The sequence below is a fragment of the Etheostoma spectabile genome, unplaced genomic scaffold (genome assembly GCF_008692095.1).
Source record: "Etheostoma spectabile isolate EspeVRDwgs_2016 unplaced genomic scaffold, UIUC_Espe_1.0 scaffold00018590, whole genome shotgun sequence".
NCBI lineage: Eukaryota > Metazoa > Chordata > Actinopteri > Perciformes > Percidae > Etheostoma > Etheostoma spectabile.
This window is the reverse complement of record NW_022604337.1, coordinates 1-8,947: the sequence shown is the minus strand read 5'-3', so window position 1 is coordinate 8,947 and position 8,947 is coordinate 1. Positions and strand designations below refer to the sequence as shown.

Genomic DNA, 8,947 nt, shown 5'->3' with positions numbered 1-8,947 from the left:
AGGCAGAGGAACATACAGTCTGTGGTAGAGGAACATTACAGTCTGACGGCAGAGGAACATACAGTCTGTGCGAGAGGAACATACAGTCTGTGGCAGAGGAACATACAGTCTGAGGCAGAGGAACATACAGTCTGAGGTTAGAGGAACATACAGTCTGTGGCAGAGGAACATACAGTCTGTGGCAGCAGGGAACATACAGTCTGAGGTAGAGGAACATACAGTCTGTGATGTAGAGGAACATACCGTCTGTGTGCCTGGAGGTTCCTCAACAGGTGGCCTGTCAATGGAGACATTGCAGATCTTCTGTGAATGGCAGGGTAGATGGCTTGTTAAAGTGTTTCCTCATTCAAGGTGGTCAAAGGTGTGTGAGAGACAATTTCAGACCATTTGGAGGTATACAGTGTTTTGAATGTCTGGTTCACTTTTTCAGTTCCTGTCCCCTGACAATATACTCATCTTTACCTTTAATACTAAGCCATCTCAAGGCAGAAAAGGGTCCGTTGCACACGGCACATTTCTCGAAGCTTGGAACTACTGAGGAAACCACATCGTGTTTGCAGTTCTGTTGACAAAAATGTATATTTGAGATAGCATTATAAATTTTAGTTTAGTGTTGATAAAGAAGCTTATGATACAAAACATTTTTGCTGAAATACAACCTTACTGTGTGACTGATGATATATCCAGATATAATTTATTCCTTTAGTGCAGATCAAAATTAAATAAAAAAAAATGAAATGTTGCCTAAACATTAAAACATTAACCAGGGAAAGACAGTAATACCAATTGCTTCTCCTAATATATGAACAACTTATAGAATAACTATTTTATTAAAGAGACTTACTTGATGAATATTGTCCGAGTGACAATCAGGAATTGTCATGTCTGGACAAGAAAGAGAGGAGGCATGGTAGGAGAATCTCTCTCATCCAATACCTAAAATAAAACACAACAATGATGAAAAACGGCTTTTTTTAAAGATTATTTTTGGTGCATTTTTAGGCCTTTAATGACAAGACAGCAGAAGAAATGAAGAGGAGTAAACCTCTATATATGGGTGCCTGCTCTACCACTGAGCTATCCGGGCGCCCGGACATTCATGTTTTTAATGAAGAATTGTATTTATTTGTAACAGGAAAAAAATCAACCACTTAAAATTATTTGGATCTAATATTGAACAGAAATATTAATACTACTAATACTACTTAAACAAACATACAGAGTCCCATATCTTGTTAATATTACAATAAAGGGTGTGTCCAAATTCACAGTCCTTTCAGTGTCAATACCTGACCCGTATAGGTAAACTGAGGCCTGTGTAGCTAAACCCTCAAATAACAGAAGTGTTTTTGCTAGTGAAAAGATGTAATGTACTGTACATGTCAACATTAACTGGAGATGAAGTCACCTGTTCAAAATCTTTGAGTCTGTCCGATACCACGGCAGCATGGTGATCCTCTACATCAGTTGAAATCTTGTGTAGAAAAGGGGGAGCAAGATAAAGAGTCAGGTTTACAGTATGTTCACATACATATTTGTACAATCATTAACAGAAATGTATTCAGTTAAGCACAGTGACATCTATTTTTGAACATTGTAGTTACTGATATCCTAAAAGATAATAATCCATACCCCTCCCTCAATATCAACATCTAGTAAAACTGCTTTGCAACTGAAAAGATCTGATGTCAATATCAACATTAATTGAGATTAAGTCACCTTTTCAACATCTTTGAGGCTGTCAGATGCCACAACCACATGGTGACCCTCTGCCTCAGTTGATATCTTGTATAGAAAAAAGGGGGAAATTATCATTAATTAACCAGTAAGGCAAAATAAGATTATGCTTGTAGATATGGAGTGAGGTAACAACTTAATTATCTATACAGGAGTAAGATTTGGCCTCAGGTTTACAGTATGTTCACATGAATATTTGTACAGTCATTCCCAGAAACTTAATCAGTATGTCACAAATGACTGTAGTTACTGATATCCTAAAAGCTAATAAAACATTATGATCTAAGAAAATGATAAATGATTGTGATAAGATGATAATCTAGTGAAATGATGATAGTAAAGTGAAGAAATCCTCTTGACATACACACCAATAAAGAAACACTAAACAGTATCCATACACAGTTCTCATAGAGTATACACCTGAAAAATACCTGTAAGCTGAGGACTGTGTATCGGAACCGTGAAATATCATTACCTTAAAAACTGCTTTGCTACAGAAAAGATATGATATCAATATCAACGTTTAAAATGAAGTCACCTGTTCAACATCTTTGAGGCTGTCACATATCACGACGGCATGGTGATCCTCTGTCTCCGTTGAAATCTAGCATAGAAAATTGGAAAAAAAAGTAATTAGATAACCAGTATGGCACAACACGTGGATCTATTTAAGAGAACAACAAGGGCTCAAATATACAATATGCAAACATAAAATGTGTTCAGCCATTCACAGTAATTATGTCAGTGCAGCATCGTGACATCCATTACTGGAAAATTAATGGACAACAAATGAGTGAAGTTACTGATATCTTGAAAGCTAACAATACAATTACATACTAAGGTAAATATATTGATATAAATGAGGCAGTTTTGTAGTGTAATGATGATAGTGAATGTAAATATTAATCTTTGGATAAACACAATACAAAATTTAACAGTATCCATTCACAGTCCTCACAGTGTATACACCTGACCGGTACATTCACACTAAGGACTGTTTGTGTACACCATTTAGCCCTGAAAATCCATTTCTCAACAATCTTACCATAAATAGATTATTTGAACCAATTGAAGATGTTATGCATCTAATATTACAAGGATATACTAAATGTAAGAAACCAAGTTTCAAGGGAACCCAATAATGTACAACTTGTCTGTTAAATAAAACACATAACAGTATCCATACACACTCAATATGTATATAAAGTTATTTGGCGAGGGAGATTCTCCAGTCAAGTCCCCTGTCCAGTTCTGACCAGACATGACACTTGTCATACCTGAATATTGCCCAGACAACATTCATCAGGTAACTTTAAAAATGTATTCTTGAGTTTTATATTATTGTGAAAAGGTTAAAGACATTCTGAGGGCTGTGTATACAGAAACAGTCCTTAGTATGTATGTATGTACCGGTCAGGTGTATCCTCTAAGAGGACTGTATATGGATACTATTAAGTTTTGTATTGTGTGTATGCAGAGATGATTTTTACACTTTATACAAAACAGTCCTTAGTGTGCATGTACTGTCAGGTGTATACACTAAGAGGACTGTGTATGGATACTATTACGTTTTGTATTGTGTGTATGCAAAGTCGATTTTTACACTTTATACAAAACAGTCCTTAGTGTGCATGTACTGTCAGGTGTATACACTAAGAGGACTGTGTATGGATACTATTACGTTTTGTATTGTGTGTATGCAAAGTCGATTTTTACACTTTATACAAAACAGTCCTTAGTGTGCATGTACTGTCAGGTGTATACACTAAGAGGACTGTGTATGGATACTATTACGTTTTGTATTGTGTGTATGCAAAGATGATTTTACACTTTATACAAAACAGTCCTTAGTGTGCATGTACTGTCAGGTGTATACACTAAGAGGACTGTGTATGGATACTATTACGTTTTGTATTGTGTGTATGCAAAGATGATTTTTACACTTTGTACATGAACAGTCCTTAGTTTGTATGTACTGGTCAGGTGTATACACTAAGAGGACTGTGTATGGATACTATTACGTTTTGTATTGTGTGTATACAAAGTCGATTTTTACACTTTATACAAAACAGTCCTTAGTGTGCATGTACTGTCAGGTGAATACACTAAGAGGACTGTGTATGGATACTATTACGTTTTGTATTGTGTGTATGCAAAGCTGATTTTTACACTTTATACATGAACAGTCCTTAGTTTGTATGTACTGGTCAGTGTATACACTAAGAGGACTGTGTATGGATACTATTAAGTTTTGTATTGTGTGTATGCAAAATCGATTTTTACACTTCATACATGAACAGTCCTTAGTTTGTATGTACTGGTCAGGTGTATACACTAAGAGGACTGTGTATGGATACTATTAAGTTTTGTATTGTGTGTATGCAAAATCGATTTTTACACTTCATACATGAACAGTCCTTAGTTTGTATGTACTGGTCAGGTGTATACACTAAGAGGACTGTGTATGGATACTATTACGTTTTGTATTGCGAGTATGCAAAGTCGATTTTTAAACTTTATACATGAACAGTCCTTAGTTTGTATGTACTGGTCAGGTGTATACACTAAGAGGACTGTGTATGGATACTATTACGTTTTGTATTGCGAGTATGCAAAGTCGATTTTTACACTTTATACATGAACAGTCCTTAGTGTGTATGTACTGGTCAGTGTACACACTAAGAGGACTGTGTATGGATACTATTAAGTTTTGTATTGTGTGTATGCAAAGATGATTTTTACACTCACTATCATTACACTACATTTCTGTCTCATTTACTGTATATAAACACATACAATAATGAAACTAAAAGTGTTTTTACACAAATTGTTAATTCAGTTTTATTTTGTATTATGGCTAAAAACATAAAGCAATCCGTTTAGTTTCTATTGCAATACCTAACTCCTTTCTCTTGTGATTACATATTATTTCATGGCATTCCATGTGAACTGGTCTTCTGTTAATGTCACTGTCAATTAAACCTGATAAACCACATCCACACAGGGATGATAAAAAATAGCCTGGGTTTTTTAAAAGTTTGGATTCAAACACAAAATGTAAGTGATTTCTTTCCACTTCAATTTTTGTGGATATAATATTATAGAGAAATGTTGATACTACTAATTATACTACATAGCTAACGTCATATATACGGAGTGACATTTTCCAATAATCGTACTATGGAGGGATAATGTCCAAATACCCTGTCATCTAGATGTCTACAACTGACCAGTACATGTACACTGAGGACTGTGTATGTACAACATTTAGCCCTATAAATCCATTTCCAATCATACTATATAGTCACAGTATCTAAATACACTGTCCCTAGAGTGTCTTTAAATAACCACTTTAGACATATTGAGGAGTGTGTATCTTCACTAGGGCTGCACAATTAATACAATTTTAATCTCAATATCGAATTTGACTTGCCACGATCAAATTTGCGTGATCGAGCGATTTTTTTAAATGCGTCATTTCATAGAACGCTGAGTTTTTTTGCATAGCGCATCTACCGCTCCGTAAACCGCTGTCTGCTCATGAGCCAGTCAGAGTAGTTCCCTGCACCGCGCAGCTTAGTTTCTAGATGTAGACAATCACAGAGGACAGAGTAGCGTGAGGAAAACTCAACAGATAGCAGTTGGTTATACGTCGGTCTCAAGGTTTACCAGTTTACCAGTAAACGCAACATCTTGTCCCGTCTGTGTTATTCAGACAACAGCAGTGACCAGTTGTTATTAACACAGCTGTATATTGTTAAGTATGAGGGGCAAACCTGTATTTGTACCAGTGTTTCCGTGGTAACTCTGCTATCGCGGCCGCCATGGCAAAGAACGCAGAAGAAGTTATTGAACGCAACCAACTTCAGTTGGTAGAGTAATGGCGTGTGAGACGGAGCTGCTGGACCTGAATGAGGTGTGACCCATGAGCAGAATATTATAGTTCATAAAAATGCAGCGCAGTGACGATACAGGGATTTCATTAACACAACGTGTAATTTCGCTGACCCGCCGTTCGACCCGTGCTGGACCTATCCATAATGAATCAGCCGTCTCTCTGTGAGTAGCATAAACGTCCATTGCACTCCCTCTCCCTCCCCAGCTCCTTTAATCAGTTATTGTTGAAAACAAGTGAAGAAGCTTTCACAGAGATACATTTTTTTTTAAATATATGCTAGGTTACTTATTTAAGATGGCTAATTTTCATTTACATGTGTTGCAGATGTGTGTCTATACAACATACAACTTCAACATAAGAATGTAGCATAATATGGATGTGAAAGCAGTTATAAATAGCCTATGTGACAATAAAACATGTTTTGGTTAAAATCAACAATAATTGTGAATTAATCGTGATCACAATAATCGTGATTATCATTTTGGCCACAATTGTGCAGCCCTAGTCTGTATCCTCCAATATCCTGTCAAAAATGTTTTGAAACTGAAAAAATCTGATGATCATAACAACATTCCCGGACATTAAGTCAATATTTGAGCTGTATGGTGACCCTCTGCCTCAGTCAAATGACTGACAGAAATACAAGTGGCAGTGGAAGAGTCTTGCTCTCTTGCTTTAATGGTTCAGCTATGTTACGCAGCCTGTTAGGAAAGCCAGTCAGGAAATGTTTTCTTCACTCTGAAACATTGAACTCCATCACTACAATCCCCTAACATCAGTCACACATGTATATCTTCACCCGCTGCTCCCCTTGTTCTATACATTGGAGAGATTGACAGACCGACATGAGTCAAAGTGAATATTTTGTCATTCTCATCTCCCATTCCTAGCAATAAAGTGGAGAAGCTTGATCCATGATGCAATGGTGCTGTGTGATAGTGTTTAGACTGCTCTAACACAGAGTTGGCTCATTTCAATCACCAATGTTGTTAAAAGAATGTTGGATTAATGATTTCCCAAATTTGGTTTGTGTTTGTTTACATATTACAAGTGCCTGTCAACAAACACATTTTGTAATTTGGTAGAGGAGAAACAGCACAACATCATGGGTCTGGGCCATTACACTGAGTGCACTGCATGACAGACAGGAGTCAAACTTCACCTTTCATTCAATGAAAATGAAGTGTAGGTCAAGCTGAAATGCACAAATAAGTCAACAACACTTGTTGTTGATAGCAGAGAGTTCACAACCCAACTTGTTTGCAGAGAGAGAAACAATCTAAACATCTCTGTAATAAATTTCTTTCTGTACCTTTGATCTCCACGGCCAGTCTGAGTCTCCATAGTTGTATGTGATCTCCTCCCCTGGCCTGATGTCCTTGATGGCAAACAAACACAGATGAGGCTTTCCTTCAACAGTTTGGGTCTATATTGTCATCATTGACAAGTCTGCCAAAGGAGTCATCCTCTTTTGCTGCATCCACACTGAAAGGCAAAAGATAAGGATGACAAGATGTAAAAGTAGAATGACAGAAGCACACTATGCTGAATGAATAAATAAATCACCTCCACGACAATAACTACTACTACTACAACTACTGAAATTGAGTTTGTATGAAATAGCAGTTTGTTTTTCTGAGAAGAATTCAACTTGCAAAAGATGCTACGAATTAAGTGTGACAATTCACATACCATAGTTTTTTCCCCATTGTAGTATAATTCAACCATCAGAGCATCATGGTACAGGCTTAGTCGGTACTCATACTCCTTTTTGCTTAAGACTTCCCCTCGATATTCTATGAGAAAGTCTCCTTTCTGAAAGTGGCGGCAACTAAACACTCCTCGACCTAAAAAAGAACAGAGGATGTGTGAGTGTGATGAGATTAATACAATAATTAAAAGGATGATATACATTTAGCTACCTTGGCAACTCACCTTTGAATGAATTAATATATTTATAGTAAATCCATCCTTGTCCTTTCCCAATGATGAAAAATAAGCTGCCTCTTCTTTAGGCTTAATCTTAGCTCTCTGTGGCCTCATTACAGACATGCTGACTCCCTTTAATAAAGACAGAGAAAAGAAATATCATAATTTTGTTAACTAACTTATTGCAGACATATAGTATTTATGGTTGACTTTGTCTTTAAGAGTACAGCCTGTATAGGAAACGTACCAAACAAATAAGCAATACATATCAACCTGCCTTGCTTTACTAGTAACTCATGCTGGTTTCTCCCTCAACAAAATATAACCTAACTTTGGAGCCTTATTTATCCCTCTTCCTAACATAGTGCAGCACCCAATGCACAAATGAATGCATTAAGTTGTCTGGCTAGTTTGATATGATAGCACTATCTTCATGCTACATTAAATATCAGGCCCACTACAGCTTCTGAAAGACAGTAATACTGGCTGAAATCATAGTGTCTTCAGAGGGTTAACTCATATTAAATCCGTGCCCAGGCTGTTAGTTTAACATTATAGTTTTGTGTTAACACAAACTTTCGAATTAGAAACATTTACCCGAGATAAACACTGCCCAAACTAAGCTAGCGTTAGCTAACACTGCCCAAACTAAACTAGCGTTAGCGTAAGCTAGCGTTAGCGTAAGCTAGCGTTAGCGCTAACGCTAACGCTAGCTGGTGCTAACTTAGTTTGGGCAGTGTTAATAGGATTAGCTAACCCGTTAGCGTTAGCTAGCGTTAGCTAGCGTTAGCTAAACTAGTATAGAGTTAGTTATCAATTACAGTTAACACATTAAACTAGCAACCAACATCAACATAAAGTTTGCTAGGTTTCTGGACCAGACATGTAGCTGTGTGTGAGTCTTACCTCTTGATCTCCTCTCTTCACACAGGCAGGTGCAGGTGTCAATGCGTTGGTTCATCATGATACTGTATTGTTAATTGTAGAATACACAGCTTTCCTGATAAAACCCAGTATTATGTGGACCTTCCGGCTGAGAGCCAATCAAAAGCTCTGAATTTTACACATTGTGTGAATTATTAATGAGGGGGTGCAGTACCAAGACCAACCTCTTGGGCGTTTGTCGATACACAATTTATACACAAAATCAGATAATTGTGTACTATGAAGACTTTTGCTGAAATTTTGAATTCTAGCTTTTTAGGCTTCTAGAAACACTTCTACGTTGTCGGAATTATGAGGACATCGGCCCTGTCCCGTTAATTCAAAATGTCCTCATAGTGTGGCGTGTATTCAGACAAAATGTCCTCATAAACCACATAGGCACACACACACACACACACACACACACACACACACACACACACACACACAAACACCACA

At 37.0% G+C, this 8,947-nt stretch overlaps 1 long non-coding RNA gene across 1 annotated transcript; it reads right to left on the bottom strand.

The window, feature by feature from the left end:
• Positions 1 to 1,406: 1,406 nt before the first annotated feature.
• Positions 1,407 to 7,572, bottom strand: LOC116681176 (uncharacterized). The gene is made up of 5 exons (XR_004329971.1): positions 7,328 to 7,572; positions 6,948 to 7,120; positions 2,276 to 2,341; positions 1,720 to 1,785; positions 1,407 to 1,474 (listed from the first exon to the last, which is right to left on the bottom strand). It is a non-coding gene; the product is annotated as an uncharacterized LOC116681176 (long non-coding RNA).
• Between the last annotated feature and the right edge of the window lie 1,375 nt (positions 7,573 to 8,947).